The following is a 17,195-nucleotide window of genomic DNA, read 5'->3' as shown; positions in this document are numbered from 1 at the left end:
TAAACATTTTGGGTACATCTGAGCCTTGGGGAAACTGGTTTACCACTTTGGCTCTCTTGTCACATGGGTAATGGATCAGGCTGCCAGAAAATCATGGACTCGTTTCAAATGTGGAAGTTCAGGGCGCAACTCCAAGCCAAAAGCGTGGCCATGGCCAGCCATCTCTAGCCTCTGTGTGTACTCAGTAACCAATAGTATGTTACAGCATATGCTGTGTCAAATCCAGCCATTAGCCTTGCAGATCAAGTTGGGAGAGTCTTTCTTGCATTTGGTACACCAGCAAGGAAGCTTCAGTTGAATTATAAGGATCAGGATGTAGAAAGGTGGCGAAACTACTGACCAAAATGCAACGTGAACTTTTACTTTCTATAAAAAGACAAAAGCCTATCCATAATTGTCTTCTTATAGAGCTAACCTGTATAGACTAGGCAGAGGCAGGTTTTCCAAAACCTTCCCCATCAGTTGGAATGGTGAAGAGTTTCCTCTCTGAAAAATGTGCACAAAAAGCATATATTTACTCTATTAAGCATAAATCCCACTAGCTTATGGTTTTTGTTAATATCTGAACTAAAGCTCTCCAATTTTCTACATTTTTCTGTAGGAATATGATTGCCTAACATAAAGAAAATCTAAAAAACATGTAAGAAAAAACAAATGGGGGTGCCTGGGTGGCTCAGTCAGTTAAGTGTCCAACTTCGGCTCAGGTCATAATCTCGTGGTTCACGAGCTCGAGCCCCGCATTGGGCTCTGTGCTGACAGCTCGGAGCCTGGAGCCTGCTTCCGATTCTGTGTCTCCCTCTCTTTCTGACCCTCCTCCCATTCATGCCCTGTCTCTCTCTGTCTCAAAAATAAATAAACGTTAAAAAAAAAGAAAAAGGAAAGAAAAAACAAATGGCTTTGAGTGTCCAATGCCAAGGATATCATGCCAATTATACTAAAAAGAAAACAATTAATAAAAGCACAGTTCTCAGCAATGATGCAAACACATGGAAAGTCTGAGTTGCCTTCTTTTATTTTTTTATTTTTATTTTTTTAATGTTTATTTATTTTTGAAAGAGTGACAGACAGAGAGAGACAGAGTGAGAGCCAGAGATGGCAGAAAGAGAGAGAGGGAGACACAGAATCTGAAGCAGTCTCCAGGCTCTGAGCTGTCAGCACAGAGCCCGACACAGGTCTCAAACTCACAAACCATGAGGTCATGACCTGAGCTGAAGTCTGATGCTTAACCGGCTGAGCCACCCAGGCGCCCAACATCTTTTATTAAAAAAAAGAGGGAAATATCAGGCTAAATATTTATCTCCTAGATGTTAGAAAAAGGTGATTTTCAATGTAAATTCTAGAGTTCAAACAAGTTGTGTGTTATCTCCATATATAATAGTCATCTACTCTAGATAAAGGGCCATCATTCCACATAACAGCCCCAATCCTCAAAGCTCATCATTAAAGCGAGAAAGTATTTTTTAACATACTTATTTACCAAGACACAAGAGTGGTGTAATGGTATTTTTAAAGTTTGGTTTATTTTTTTAATTGGTTTTTTAACAAAGAGGGATTCTCAAGTTCAAAGACTAAGTCATTCATTGTACTATCTCCACCGACTAGGTAAGTACAGGGAAGAGTAGGTACTCATAAATTTCTGATGAATCAAAGGAATCTTCTTTTAACATCAATTAGAGAAGGTGTATAATTGGCTATGAAGAAGAAACAAAAAGTCACCTCAGCACTGACTGAACCTGGAAAAGAGCCATGCCACAGCACTCCCAGCTATCTTCATCAGGGATCTGAGAATTCAGTTATTTAAAGATTAAATTCCCTCCAATTTCCAGAGAACACACTACTGGCATGGTTGAACAGTTTGTGGTTGAACTAGTCTGAAGTTGATGACTTGGCTTTTTTGTGAGAATCTAGTTCGTATATTAAAGACCTTGTAGAATGGGATGTTTCCTAGAACTCCGTAGCACTTCACATGTCTTAGCTACACTATTTTTGACGAGATAACTAAAAGTCAACACTTGATTTCAAAGCTCTCGTCATTTATAATTTCTAAGAATTTCCACAGTAACCAGAGAATAACTGAGTTTCCTTTTAATATATTCCTGGAGGTCAAGGAAAACAAATAAATAATAAAGTTCATTTTCCCTTTAAAATTTTAATGATAAACCCACAGTTACCTATGGAAATCACCTTTTTTTTTTTTTTTGAGAGAGAGAGAGAGGGAGGGAGAGAGCACAAGTGGGGGATAAGGGCAGAGGGAGGGAAAGAGAGAGAGAGAGAGAGAGAGAGAGTGAGAGAGAGAGAATCCCAAGCAGGCTTCATGCTTAGCTCAGGGCCCAGCATGGAGCTTGATCTCACCCCCTGGGATCATGACCTGAGCCAAAATCAAGAGTCAGACAGTCAACCAACTGAGTCACCCAGGTACCCCCCATCTATGGAAATCACCTTATGGCAGGTTTAAAGTGATAAAATTTCTCAGAAGTTGGCCAGTAAAAAGATTTTCTATCCAAAAAAATCTTATCAATTATTAATTAGATAGAATCTGCAAGCAACAGTATATATACATTCATCGTCTGAGTAAATGTCTGAGTGGATATATTTTTTTAGGAAAAAACTCATCTTGTTTGACTTGGTAATTTATTTTACTTTAATAAAGCTACTGTCTTTTAAGACAACACAAAATTAAGTAAATGACTGCATGATTCTAAGAACCATGTGAAAAAATATATATATATATTTGGGACATAAAAAGTCCATTGAATCAGTCCACATTCTTGTCAAAGGAATTCTCTGCCCCTGTGAAACCACATCTGAGTGGTTCTGTCCTGGGTTTACTGACTCGTTTACAGAATGGAAACAACGAGGCCAAAGTCATGTTTGTGCTGCCTGTTTTGGTCAGGTCTCTGTGATGTGCCCAGCACTCCTACAGTGCTCGATTTTCAATGAGGCCAATTAACTTTTCACACATCTAAAATATTCTGAAACCTCCTTACCAGCAAGAAAGACTAATGTATCAATAAATACTTGGGCTAACGATAAAATAGAGCAAAAGAGAAAATGAACTGCTTTTTAAAAGTGAATAAATCCTTCCAACCTCCCCCCTCCCGCCCCCACCACCAAGTGTTTCACTGAAACACATGTATGTTTCAGAGCTATTGACTTAAGCTCCTTTCCAAGCTGGAGGAGTAGGAGCTGCAAAATTCAATTTTTTTAAGGTTTATTTATTTTTGAGAGAGAGAGAAAGACAGAGTACGAGTGGGGGAAGGGCAGAGAGAGGGAGACACAGAGTCCAAAGCAGGCTCCAGGCTCTGAGCTGTCAGCACAGAGCCCCACGCGGGCTTGAACTCACGAATCGCAAGATCATGACCTGAGCTGGAGTTGGACGCTTAACTGACTGAGCCACCCAGGCGCCCCAAGATCTGCAAAATTCAAAACATACCTGCATTTACTTGTGGACATTAAGAGTCTGTAATAAAATAAAAATTTTCAATTCACCTGTGAGAACTGGAAACAAAAGCATGAAATAAATAACTAAAAGCACGAAATACAAGTAATGTACCCATTATTGGCTCTTCCCAGATAACTGTTTTAGGCAGAACTTGCTTGACAGCAACTGCTTTCCTTTTCAGCGCTGCGGTGACAAAAGCCACGAGAGCCAATCAGAGGCTCTGAACTCGAGTCCCTGCTATTTCCTAACCAGCAGGCTGAAGCAAGTCTTTTGACCTTCCTGAGCCTGAGTTATTATATTTATAAAATCAGGTTTTTATGAGGAAGATGAATATCATGTATCTAATGAAAATGTTATCAGTGTCTTAAAACAGCAACAAAAATACTTTGCTCAGGAAGTCTGGGTCTTTATCACACACAAGTGTGCTTGGCACACAGATGGAGCCAAATACGTGTTCTTTGAATGTTTATCAATGCGTGGATGAATAAATTAATGTACAATAGATGAAAGATTGTGACATTTATCTTCGCTTGAGGAAGGAAAATAAAACTGCAACTCATTTCACTCATATGTAGAATTTAAGAAACAAAACAGATGGGCATATGGGAAGTCGGGTGGAGAGAAGAGAAGGAAACAAACCGCAGGAGACTCTTAATGATAGAGAACAAATTGAGAGTCGATGGAGGGAGGTGGGTGGGAGATGGGCTAGACGGGTGATGTATTAAGGGGGGCACCTGTGATGAGCAGCGGGTGTCATAAGTAAGCGATGAGGCACTGAATTCTACCTCTGAGACCAATATTGCACTGTATGTTAACTAAAACTTAAAAAGAAAAGAAAAGAAAAGAAAAAAATGCATCCGGTATGGACAAAGGCACAGACATCACCCTCATTTGAGGCAGTGAGCGCGTTTAAGTTGTCAGGGTCTCAAATGCGTAACATGCCCTTTGCTTAACACGTTGAAGCAACTTGGCAAACTGGTGGCAGAGCTCGGAGACTCCCAGGCTCAGCCCGAGTACAGCTTAAATCCAGGGCACGCTTGAATCCCATCTCTGAGCCTCAATTGCCGTGTGATACTAAGCCAGCCACTTAAACGCTCTGTGTCTCAGTTTTCTCTCATGTACAATGGGAAAGGTAACAGTTTTATTTATTATGTATTTTTAATATTTTTACAGCATCAAAAGAGATAGCCAGAGTGCCCAGGACTCAGCAAAATAGGACCTTTGCGGGGTAACTATGTAAGCCCCTGAAGAACTGATAGAAAATATACCAGGATGGCGAAATTGCTGTAATCATCCTCACCCGCAAGGTTATCAAAGTTTCTCATTCGTAGAAGTCATTTGGTTTGGTCGTAGCAAAACATTTCATTCGCTGTGGTTCCACCAACATCCCATAGTCTGGCGAGGGCTCACAAGACACATGCATTTTTTTCTAGTAGGCCAGATGCTAGCCAAGGTGTGGAGGATAGTAGCAACACCAAGCCTGTGCACATACTGATCTGTCACAAAGATGATGGTAATGTCACCTACACTTAACCCTGAGAGCCACGTACAAGTTTGTCTGCCAGGCAAGTGTTTTAAGATGACAATGACAGATCCTTCCGTTTCCCGAGGTATAATTTCATTCAGTTTTTAAGGCTACTACAGCTGACAATTGCTGACTTTAATTTTTTCGAACAAATTTTCTTTTACTTTGTTTATTATTATTATTTTTTTAGTGAAGTACAGTTGACATACAATGCCACGTTAGCTTCAGGTGTACAAGGTAGGGGTTGGACAATTCTCACCACAATAAATGTAGTTACCATCTGTCACCAGATATTACCACTGGTAACAGTGGTCACCACTATTACCACAATAGTGTTACCACTATTACAATATTATCGACTATATTCCCTTGGCTGTGCTCTTACCTTATAACTGGAAGTTTGTACCTGTTAATCCCCTTTAACAATTTCATCCACCTTCCCACTCGCCTCCCCTCCGGCAACCGCCAGTTTGTTGTCTGTATCTCTGAGTCTATTTCTGTTTGTTTATTCATTTGTTTTGTTTGGTTTGGTGTTTAGATTCCACGTGAGTGAAATCATATGATATCTGTCTTTCTCTGCCTGACTTCTTTACTCAGCATAATACCTTCTAGGTCTGGGTTGTTGCAAACGGCAAGACTTTACTCTTTTTTGTGGCTGAGTAATATTTCACTATACATCTATAATTTATTTAATATATATTTATTCTAAGTGTTTATTTAATTACTTAAGTATAATTTCTGTACTTTAACTTCTAAATTCTATGCTTAATTTCTATACTTTATTTCCTATAACTCAAGTTCTGTTCGTGGCACTTATTAGTTATACAAATTTATTATGTCGCTTAAAGTCCCTGAACCTCCATTTCCGCCTACTTAACAAGACTATCAGACCACTGCAATATCTGTAGAACAAATTATAAACAGTAAAGCAAGCCAATGTTCTCTCCCATCAGCTGGTGATGTTGTTTTTGTGCCCATTCCATTTTTAGAGGAGAGAAAAAAATAACCATTTTCGCATTTTAATTTAATTGAAAGAAGCGTTGCTGGTGGCAATTCATACTGGGAAAAAGGTATTTTATTTTAGAAATTATGGGGTAAATTTAGGTGAAGGCGCACAGTGAGAAAGCAAAAGTATCTGCAAAATGAAAACAAACCCAAAAAATGATTTTGGAACTTCTTTGGCAGCTCAGGGAAGATGGAAACTGAGGGTATCTGGAACCAACAAGAGAGGAGCAGAGGTAAAATTTCCAAGAAAAATGTGGAGAAGGAAAGCCCGAGAGAAGATAGCAAAGAGGATATTCCTCATATGTTATTGGCTCCAGAACCTTGAAGAACATGCCTGCTACTCACACTTCAGTTGTTTGAGATTCCCTGAAATTGTCAGCTCCCGTAGGACGCTGACCGCATATAACCATCTCGAGCCGGTGACGCGTCAGAGAAATCTAAGGAAAGAGTTCACCTACATGTGAGTGAAGCAGGGTGGAACATTGAGATGAATTGCATGTGACAGACAGGGAGCCGCTTAGCAGAGGCACCAGGGGACTGAGAGTGAGGAACAGAACACGACACCAAAAGTGAACAGAGCTCAGAGGTACGGCCCCAATATCCTAACACATTCCCCTGCATACCTATCCTTGCGGCGCCCAGAAACATACACAAAATTATTCCTGGGAGTCCCTAAGTTCTGCCTTCCATTTTCTATGATACAGTCTTGCCTCTGAAATTAACACATTAAAAAAATATTTTTAGTAACGAAATACTCATTTTTTAAACAAACATGTCCTTCGGTGTTGTATATATTGTGACACATCCTTGTGAGCTTTTGGATCCTTTGAAGGAAAAATAATTACATGCGTAAAAGGCTTCAGTATCTCTGCATGTTATCAACTAGAAACTTCAGAGTCGTTTATGAGAATTTAGGCAACGAAGGATATTCGCTTGATTATTAAGTTTAGATCTTCTCAAAAGTATTTCAGGAAAATATGTTTTGAGAGTTCTATATGATGTAAATGACCAAGATTTGTGATGTGAAGTCTCTAAAACATAAACAGACCGTTAAAAAAAAAGGAGCATGCCATTTGTTAGTCACATGCTTCCCAGCACAGCTGAAATAAATATTTATCTCCACAGTGCAGGAAATATTTTCCCAGGAATGGCTTATATTCTGCATTTCATCAGTTCAACAAATGCCTGATAGTCTGTCTTTAACTCCTCTATGTTGAGTGTCAAACAGATACAGTAGGTCAACCACATACTCTCTGTCTGTGTGGAAACCCTGCTGCTTTAGGCTTTTTGGAAGCAAGGGGTAGGGGACGAGTGCACAGTAGCAATTACCCTGAAGAATCCTCTTCCCTGACCTCTGTGCACAGTGAAGAGAGAGACAAAGATGCCCTTTAGTCACTCGATCTATATCTGTCTGGTGCCTGTGTCCTGGCTCTCAGGTACCGTGAACCTTTATTTGACCCATCTGCACGAGCAGAGCAGGGATGTGGGTCTCCACATTTGCCACATGGAGAGGCAAGATGTAGAACAAGTAAATAATCTTCCCAGAGGCAAAGTCTGCGATGGAATTGAAAGTTGGGCTCAGGCCTCTTAAATGTCAAGTCATGACGACTGTTTAACATAGTTTCTATTAAACGTATTCAATTTAATCATCTATTTGTCCTTGAGAGCATTAAAGCAATTCTAAAGAGATCATGTATTTGAGCAGACTGCAAATAATAAAATGCCTTGTCAAAAGGAAAAAAAAAAAAACGCCATAAAGTATTATTTCGTTTTTGTGCTGCTAAAAGCATCCAAGCATCTCCCGGTTATAAAATGTGAACTTTCCTTCTCTACACAGATTTGACAACTTACCAAACTCTATTGATTCTACCTTTGAAATACCTTGACTATCTTTTCTTCTCACTTTTTATTCTCTCAAGGTCTTATCCACTCCCATGGCTTTAAATATAGTGTATATGGGGATGACGTTCTAAACTGTACCTAATCTGAGATTTCTTCCAGGTCGTCAGATGCATCCCCTTGAATAATACAGAAGGACATTGAACTAATGTATCCAAAAATTTAATTCAGCATCTTTCCCCCCAAATTTGCTTTTCATATCCCAGTAAATGGCACCACGTCCAACTGTTCAAGTTAAGAACCTGAGAATCCCTCAGACTCTTCCCTCCCCTCCCTTCCATTTCTAAACAGTAAGTCTTGCTACCTCCCCTTTTTTTTTTTTTTAATCCATTTGCTTCTCTATATTCCCATTGGCCCTGCTAAAGTTCAGGGCACGCAGAGTCAGGCACTACTGTTTACCTGCTTACTATCCATTCTTGCTTCCAAAGCCCAGGTTTACCCAATTGAAATAGTTGATCTCTTAGCCTCCCTTGCTGCCACAGTAGGACCTAATCCTGGCTAATGAGGTGTAAATTGATTTCACCCCAGAAGCTCTCCAGGAATGTTCTTTAAAAATGTGACTAACTTCGCTGTCTTGTTTTCTTAGTCTTTTGTCTACAACCATTCCCTTCATCCTGCCTAGAATTTAGGTGGAGTGTTTGAACTATAGCAGCCCTTTTGTGACAATGAGGAGAAAAGCCACAAATAAATTACGGAAAAGCCAGAAAGTGGAAGTCATAGTTCCTGGTGACGGTGACAGCATGGAAATGCTCTGTTAGGATTCTCTGCCTTCAGATTCCTTATTATCAAAACAAACAAACAAACAAACCAAACACGTCTTATTTCACTAAGCCAGTAAGTTACTGTTGCTGGGTTTCTATTACACGAAGCTGATGAAGTTTTATCTCTGACACATCTCTTACATTCTGATTATTAGTTCTAATAGTGACATCCCTTTTCTTAAAATCCTTTATGTGCTCCCACTGGCCTTAGAATATTTTTCAAACTCTTGAGCGGCACATAAGTGCTTTCAGGATCTGGTTTTTATTGATAGCTTGAGCCTCATCTTCCCCACCAAGTTCCAAACTCTAGCCTCAGTGAACTACTTTTACTTCCTACAGACTAGCATATACTAGTCTGTTTATGTGGAATATCTTCCCTTTATTCCTTTTCAAGTCTATTTGTCTAACGCTGACAGGTTCCCAAACCCCACTTAGGAAATATCCCCTAAAGGAAACGTTTCCTGAGCCTCCAAGTCTAAGCTAGGTCCCTCTCCTCTAGGCTTCTATGAAATTGGATACCTGGTATTTATCTCCATCTGAATGGTGGGGAAAAAAAGGTAATGACAACTACTTTAAACTTCTATGTTTTCTCAACAAGACAATGATAAAATCCTTAAGGAAGAGACTGTCTTGTGGGTGATTGTAGCTACAGATATTGTACCAGTTGTCGAATGAGTAGATGAATTAATGCATTTTCATCACACATTTCTATCTTCCAAACTCAAACTTCCATCATTATGTGCCTGTATAATTATCCATTCTCATTAATCCAATATTATTCAAGAGATTACTATATATAATTAATCACAGAACAAACATAATGAAAATCAAGAATTCGCCCCTAGTTCCATTAGGGCCAGCAGAAGGTATTGATCCCTTAGTAGGTAAAAAAGATTGGCGATGCCTGTGCTCTTTACTGTAATTAATTGTTATAATTAACTTTATACTTAGATGTATTTAAGTAATATAATTTAGCTGTGTACGTATAGTCATATTTTTTCTTTTCTCTGGTAATTTTCTATCGATTTCTTTAACTGAAAAAAGACACTCTTTAGGTGTGCCAAACCCACGTACACTGGACTGGAAACAATCTTAGGATCGATGACTTACTGAACATGTAAGGACTGCTTTCCGAAGTAGAGCAAAACCAAGTTTGTCTCATTCATGATTTCCAGGCTTACAAACACTTCTTGAGAATGAAAATGTTCTAAGAGTTTTGATTGCAAATTGTTAAATTTTTTACAGTTTTATGGAGGTACAAATCATATACCATACAACAGACCCGCTGGAAGTAGAGAGTTGGATTCTTTAGTGTATTTGTGTACTTGCACAACCATCCCTGTGATTCGGTTTTACAACATAGCTATCTGTCGCTTCCAGAAGTTCCATCGTGCCAATATGCGATCAATCCCTGCTTCTACCCCCAGTTCTAGGCAATCACTCATCTACTTTCTATCTGTAAAATCTTGCTTTTTCTAGAAATGTAATGTAAAAAGAATCATGTCGTACGTAGTCATTTGTTTCTTAATTCTTTCACGTAGCATAATTTGGAGAGGAGATGTCATCCATGTTGCTGCATCTGTCAGTCGTTTTTCCCTTTTATTATTGAAGAGCATTCCATTGTACACATACGCTACTTGACAGGCAAAATGCATTCACTGCCTGATGGACATGTGTATTGTTTCCAGTGTTTTACTACTATGAATAATACTATTATGAACATTCATGTACAAGTGTTTGTGTGGACACACTTTTTAATTTCTCTTGGTTGGATATCTAAGAGTTGAATTGTTGGGTTATATTTTAAGTTTATACTAACTTCTTAAGAAACTGCCAAACTGCTTTCTAAAGTGACTGTGCCACTTTACATCCATACCAACAGTATATCAGAGTTCCAGTTTATTAGCCAACACTTACTCTTGTCACAATCTTTAGTATTGTGACTAGTCTCCTCTGTGTGTAGTGGTATCTCATTGTGATTTAATAAATGATGACATAGGGCATCTTTTCCTACGTATATTAGCTATTCATCTTCTTTGTAGATGTGTCTGTTCAAGTACTTAGGTCATGTTTCTTAGTCATTAGTATTCTTATTATTGAGTTAGATAAAAGTCCTTTATTGGATGTATGATTTGCAAATATTTTCTTCCAGTCTGTGATTTGTCTGTTTTTTTTTCCTTAAAGATGTGTGCGTGCATGTGTGTGTGTGTGTTCGAAGCATAAATATTTTACCTTTTGAATTGGTATGATTTATCAAATTTTTTTTATGAACCATGGCTTGGGTGCAATATCTAAGAAATTTTTCCCTAACCCAAGGTCACAACGATCTTCTATTATGTTTTCTTCTACAAGTTTTATTCTATACCCAGCCAAAATAGTCATAATTTGGAGGTACAGTTATCATATTTTCAGATGTGCACTATCTCAAAAATGTATATACAGCTACATGCTTTATAAGAAATTACTTATGCTACCATAAAATGAGAAAAGAAACCAACTATGAAACCAGAAAAAAAAAGAGGTGGATACAGGAAAAGGAGCTGTAACAGATTGCTAAACAATGGCAAAGACCCATCCCAATTGAATAGCTCTACCAGAAGCCTAAAGAATATCCAGTCCAGATGCAGCAAAAAGCATGAGTGTTCCAGAATAAGTATTTCTTAGAAAAGCAATGAAAACTAATTGGACATTTTGCATTTTCCACAGAACTGACAAATCTCAAAGAATTAGTAGTTATTGTGGGATTGGTACATTGAAAGCTATGCAAAAGAAAACAACCCAATTATTAAACCTTGTGAAAACAAAATTAGTACAAGAAACAGAATGTAATCATAATGCACCATGTGATTCGGCATGAATAATTGTTATAGCATCCTTATGATATAAATATTGAATATTATATTAAATGATAACATTATTAAATTACCAAGAGAAAGAAAGGAAATGTGTATGGAGGGGGGTGTAGGGCTAAGAATGAAAGAGAAAAAAAATCTCCATTTTCCATATTAAGAAGACAATGAGTATCCAAATTGAAACAAATAAAAATCAAGAACATTAGCATAAATTTATTTTAAAATATGGAAGAGATAAAAGAAGAAGCATTACAATTATTAAAATAATTTTCTTACAGAAGTAAGAATCAAGAATGGGATGGGAACAGTAGGAGGTTTCTATTTAATCTCAGAAGCCAGTTAAAACCATTTTTTAAAAATATGCTTTTATAAATATGAAATTTAAAAAGCGAACGATAATAAAATAATTTTATGAGTGTGTTTGTTAGCATGTTGTTTCCTAACTATATGTCATTTTAAAAGCTATTCTACTCATTCCCATTTTTTTACAAACTGCATTCAATTGAATTAACTCACAAGAGAGAACCTGAGTCCAATAAGATGCTTATGTGAATGGACACATACAAAACCAAGTCCAAAATGGAAGTATAGCAATTTGTCAGGAGATTCCTTCAGGAGAGGAGTGTGTCATTTTGTTGCCATCCTGAAGATAGCCTGAGTTCTGCCTAGGATGTGCTGGTTTCATATGTATTTCATCTCCCTCCAGATATCACATAAGCTGGATGCATGACAACTAAATGCACAAGAATAGATGTTGCTCGGTCTCTGTCAGGCACTGAGTAAACGTTTTGATGTGTCATTCCTTCCAGTAACTGTATATGAATATCATAAGAATGGTGTATTAATTCCCTAGGGCTCCTGTAACAAATTACCACAAATGTGATGGCTTAAAACAAGAAAATTTGAGGGGGCACCTGGGTGGCTCAGTCAGTTGAGCATCCAACTCTTTATTTCAGCTCAGGTCATGACCTCACAGTTCATGGGTTCGAGCCCAACACCAGGCTGTGTGCTGACAGTGTGTGTGGAGCCTGCGTGGGATTCTATGTCTCCCTCTCTCTCTCTCTGCTCCTCCCCCACTCATGCTCTCTCTCTCTCCCCCCCCAAAATAATTAAACATTAAAAAAATTATTAAAAAGAAGAAAAATTTATGAACTCACAGTTCTGAAGGCCTGAAGTGAATCAAGGCATCAGCAGAGCTGCATGCCTTCTGAAGGTTCAAGAGGACCCTTCCTTGTCTCTTCTAGTTTCTGGTGGCTCCCAGTGTTCCTCAGCTGCATAATTTCAGCCTCTCCAGACTCTGTCTTCACATGACCTTCTCCTTTTGTCCCTATGTCCCTCCTGTGGGTGTCTCCTAAGGACACTTGTCACCATCACCCAGATAATACAAGATTATTCCCTCTTGAGAGCCTTAGCTTAATTACATCTGCAAAGACACTTTTGCCAACTAAGATCACATTTACAAGTTCTAGGGATTAAGTTGTGGGCATATTTTTCATGGGCTCACCATTCAACCCCATGAAAAATGGGTCAAAGAATAAGAATGGGGAAATATCACATATCATTCGCTTTAGTGGAATGTTTTATTCAGACAAGCACAAAACCAAGCCTGAAATTTCAATGCCTTGGGAAGAGGAAGACAAAAACATTCGGGAAAATGTGGAATTACAGAGACAGTTTCATAAGCCAGTCACTAAGTCCTGTCTTTTTAGAGTTACCATTAACTTCTTCCAATTTTATACCTGCTGAAAACTTGATAGGTTTTATTGTCTATTTCCAAACCATGTTTTTCTAAAAAGAAAACAATTGAATTGTTTTACATCTCAGTAGAAATTCTTTGGGGCATTAGGTATCTGTCTGGGCATTAGGTATATTATTCTCACACTAAAATGAATACACTTAACATAATTTGACCACTTCTTTTCATTTATCCAATCACCTGACCTATTCTATTTTATTTATTTTTTAAAGGTTATTTATTTATTTATTTATTTATTTTGAGAAAGAAAGAGCAGGGGAGGGGCAGAGGGAGAGAGAGAGAATCTTAAGCAGACTCCATGCTGCTCATGCCCCTTGCCTCAGGAGTAATATCTAGAAAGACCTGCGATGGCTGATGTCAGAGAAATTACTGCCTGTGCTCTCTCGTAGGATTTTTATGGTTTCAAGTCTCACATGTATGTCTTTAGCCCATTTTGCGTCTATTTTTGTGTATGCTGTAAGAAAGTGGTCCAGTTTCACTCTTTTGCATGTAGCTGAGTAAGAACTCATGCAATTGTGTCCCTCTGTTTTTCCTGCAAGTTCCCCATGCCTGGGGTGCCTGGGGTGGGATCTGGTCCTCCCCCCTCTTCACACCTGTGGTGTTCCTCCCTCTCACAGATAGTACTGGGGGTCTGTTTGGCTTCTGACCATGTCTCTGCCCTTCCCACCCTCTTCAATGTTGCCTCTTCTCTACATCTAGCTGGGGAGAGTCTGTTCTACCAGTCTTTGGGTCATTTTCTGGGTTATTTAAACTGAGTGTATCTAGATGTATCTGTGGGATGAGTGAGTTTACTCTGCCATCTTCTCTGGAAGTCTCTATTAATTGTTGAACTAAAAAAAAAGGAGCGGGGGGAAGGGAGAGGTTGGAAAAAATAGGCATAGGCTATCCCAAGGAAAAGTACTAAGAACTATTATTTGCTTCAAACTGCTACCAGTGGATTTCTACATATAAATGTAATGAATGTATTTCACTGTTTGCCAGGAAATGCTTGAAAAAAAAAATGAAATAGATTTAGAATAGTCTAGGGGCGCCTGGGTGGCGCAGTCGGTTAAGCGTCCGACTTCAGCCAGGTCACGATCTCGCGGTCCCTGAGTTCGAGCCCCGCGTCGGGCTCTGGGCTGATGGCTCAGAGCCTGGAGCCTGTTTCCGATTCTGTGTCTCCCTCTCTCTCTGCCCCTCCCCCGTTCATGCTCTGTCTCTCTCTGTCCCAAAAATAAATAAACGTTGAAAAAAAAAAAAGAATAGTCTAAACAACTTAAATAACACCTATTCTCAGAGTATCTTAGAATTAAGAAAATACATTATATATCAAGTCTAAACTCACTTTATACGCCTTATAGCAATTGAAATTGAGTGTTTTGCTCTGTCATTTGTCTGGTTATGATAGATGTGGAATTTGAGGTTGCTCACACCATTCTATGGATTCCCACTATTATCCCATCACTGTTAATATGGCAAATGAAACCATTTTGACATTTTAAGAATATGTGAAAATTAATGCATCTTCAAAGCTTAAGCTTATTCACCTTTATGGAAGACAAGTAGCATTTTAAAAAGCAGGAATTTGGGGAAGTGATTTGGATTAGACTTATTTTGGTCCCTTTTTCTTTTTTTTTTTTTTTGTTTTTTTAAATGTTTATTTATTTTTGAGAGATACAGAGAGAAACAGAGCGCTAGCAGGGTAGGGGTAGAGAGAGAGGGAGAAAGAGAGGGAGACACAGAATCCGAAGCAGGCTCCAGGCTCTGAGCCGTCAGCACAGAACCTGACATGGGGCTCCAACTCACGAACTGTAAGATCATGACCTGAGCTGAAGTCCAACACTTAGCCCACTGAGCCACCCCGGCACTCCTTTTTTGGTCCCTTTTTCAATTGGTGACTATTAATCAGAGTTCTCCAAGGAAACAGAACCATCAAGATATGTCTGTATCGATATCCATATTCTGTATACATCAGTATTATCTCTAAATTGAGAGATGGAAGGATTTGTTAGAAGACATTGGCTCACATGATTATGGAGGCTGAGAAGTCCCATGATCTGCCATCTGCTAGCTGGAGGCCTGAGAAAGCTGGTGGCATAGTTTCAGTCCAAGCCCAAAAGCCTGAGAATCAGGGAAGTAATGGTGTTAAGTTCAGTCTAGGTGCAAAGGCCCGAGACCCAGGGAGATGATGCTGTGAGCGCCAATCCAAGTGCAGGAAAAGACTGAAATCTCAGTTTCACCAATGAGGCAGAGAGGGAATTCTTCCTTCCTCTACCTTTTTGTTCTAGTAAAACCCTCAGTGATGTGGATGAGGCCTACCTGGATTGGGGAGGGAAATCTGCTTGACACAGTCTACAGATTCCACTGCTAACCTCCTCTGGAAACAGTGACACATACAGCCCAGAAACAATGTTTAGCCCAATACTTGGGCACTCTATGATGCAGTCAAGTTGATACATAAAATTAACCTTCACAGTGATGTTAAACAGAATGCTTATCTTTTTGAACCTCAAGTACTTTGTCTGCAAAATGGGCATGCCACAGGGCTATCTTAAGGCTTAAAAAAGATACACTTAAGAGATCAACCCTATTTTGCACATAATGACTATTCGATTAATGCCAGTTTCCTTTCCTCCCTCTCTTCGTATTGCTAATAAAAAGGTCCAGTTATGTCATATGATAAACCTTTTGTTAGGGGTTGAATTGTGTCTTCCCAGACCAAAAAAAAAAAAAAAAAAAAATTTCATATGTTGAAGTCCTAAATCCTAGTACCTTATAACATAACCATATTCAGAGATAGGATTATAAGAGGTATTCAAGTTAAAATGAGATCATTGGGGGGCAGCCCTAATCCACTAAGAATGGGTAGGCTTATTAAAAGGGAAACATTTTGACATCGAGAAACACACAGGGAGAAAGCTGTGAGAAGACTGGAGTTGTACTGTCCCAAGGCAAGCAAATACCAGAAACTAGGAGAGGGGCTTGGAATAGATCCTTTTCTGGTGTCTTCAGAGCAAGCATGGCTTTGTCAATACCTTGGTCTTAGACTTCCAGCCTCCAGAACTATGAAAAAGTGAATTTTTCTTTGCTTAAGCCACTCAGCTTGCAGCACTTTGTTAACAGCAGCCCTAAAAAACGAATACGCCTGTATTTCTTACATTGAGCATTACTTGTAATGACATCTCTTAGAAATAATTCTTCATTAGCCCTTATCAGGATAAGGTCCTGATTTTTAAGCAACAATAATAGGGGCACTTGGTTGACTCAGTCGGTTAAGTGTCTGACTCGATTTCAGCTCAGGTTATGATCTCGCGGTTCATTAGTTCGAGCCCTACATTGAGCTCGGTGCTGACAGCATGGAGCTTGGGATTTTCTCTCTTTTCCCCCACTCTCTCTCAAAATAAATGAATAAACTTAAAAAAAAAAGAAATATAATAATATAGAATCCCCCCCATTTTAGCAAAAACTTACTACAAACATCATTTTAATAATGTTGTCAAATTGTCATGTCATACTCTCTCATATGTTTGTTATTTACTATGATTTGCCAGCCACAATGTATTGTTAGGCAATTGATGTCCCTTCCTCTTTTTGCCACATTTTCTCAAATAAAATATTGTCCACATTTCAGAACATTTTCTTAAAATAGTGTAACAGAAAGGCAATAACTGGACCAAAGGCTATAAACATTTTTAATATTCTTGGTACTTATTGCCAAATTGCTTCGTAGAAAAGCTGCTGTTCATTCCTTGGGGGTTTAATCCCAAGACAACTCTTTGTAATGAGAGAAGGAAATAAGGTCATGAAGAACACCGGGAGCCCTAGCTTTCAGCTGCCGCCAACAGGTAATGAATATTTCCTTAAGAAAAAGCTCAAAGCCCTGCATAGTGCTTCCATGTCATGCAGGTAATTCAAGCAGTCTCTGACACCATCTTTCTGGAACCCAACATATAAATGCAACATAGGATATTAAGTT

The sequence above is a fragment of the Acinonyx jubatus genome, chromosome F2 (genome assembly GCF_027475565.1).
Source record: "Acinonyx jubatus isolate Ajub_Pintada_27869175 chromosome F2, VMU_Ajub_asm_v1.0, whole genome shotgun sequence".
In the NCBI taxonomy this organism is placed as follows: domain Eukaryota; kingdom Metazoa; phylum Chordata; class Mammalia; order Carnivora; family Felidae; genus Acinonyx; species Acinonyx jubatus.
The sequence above is the reverse complement of the archived record's forward strand: the minus strand, read 5'-3'. Positions refer to the sequence as shown.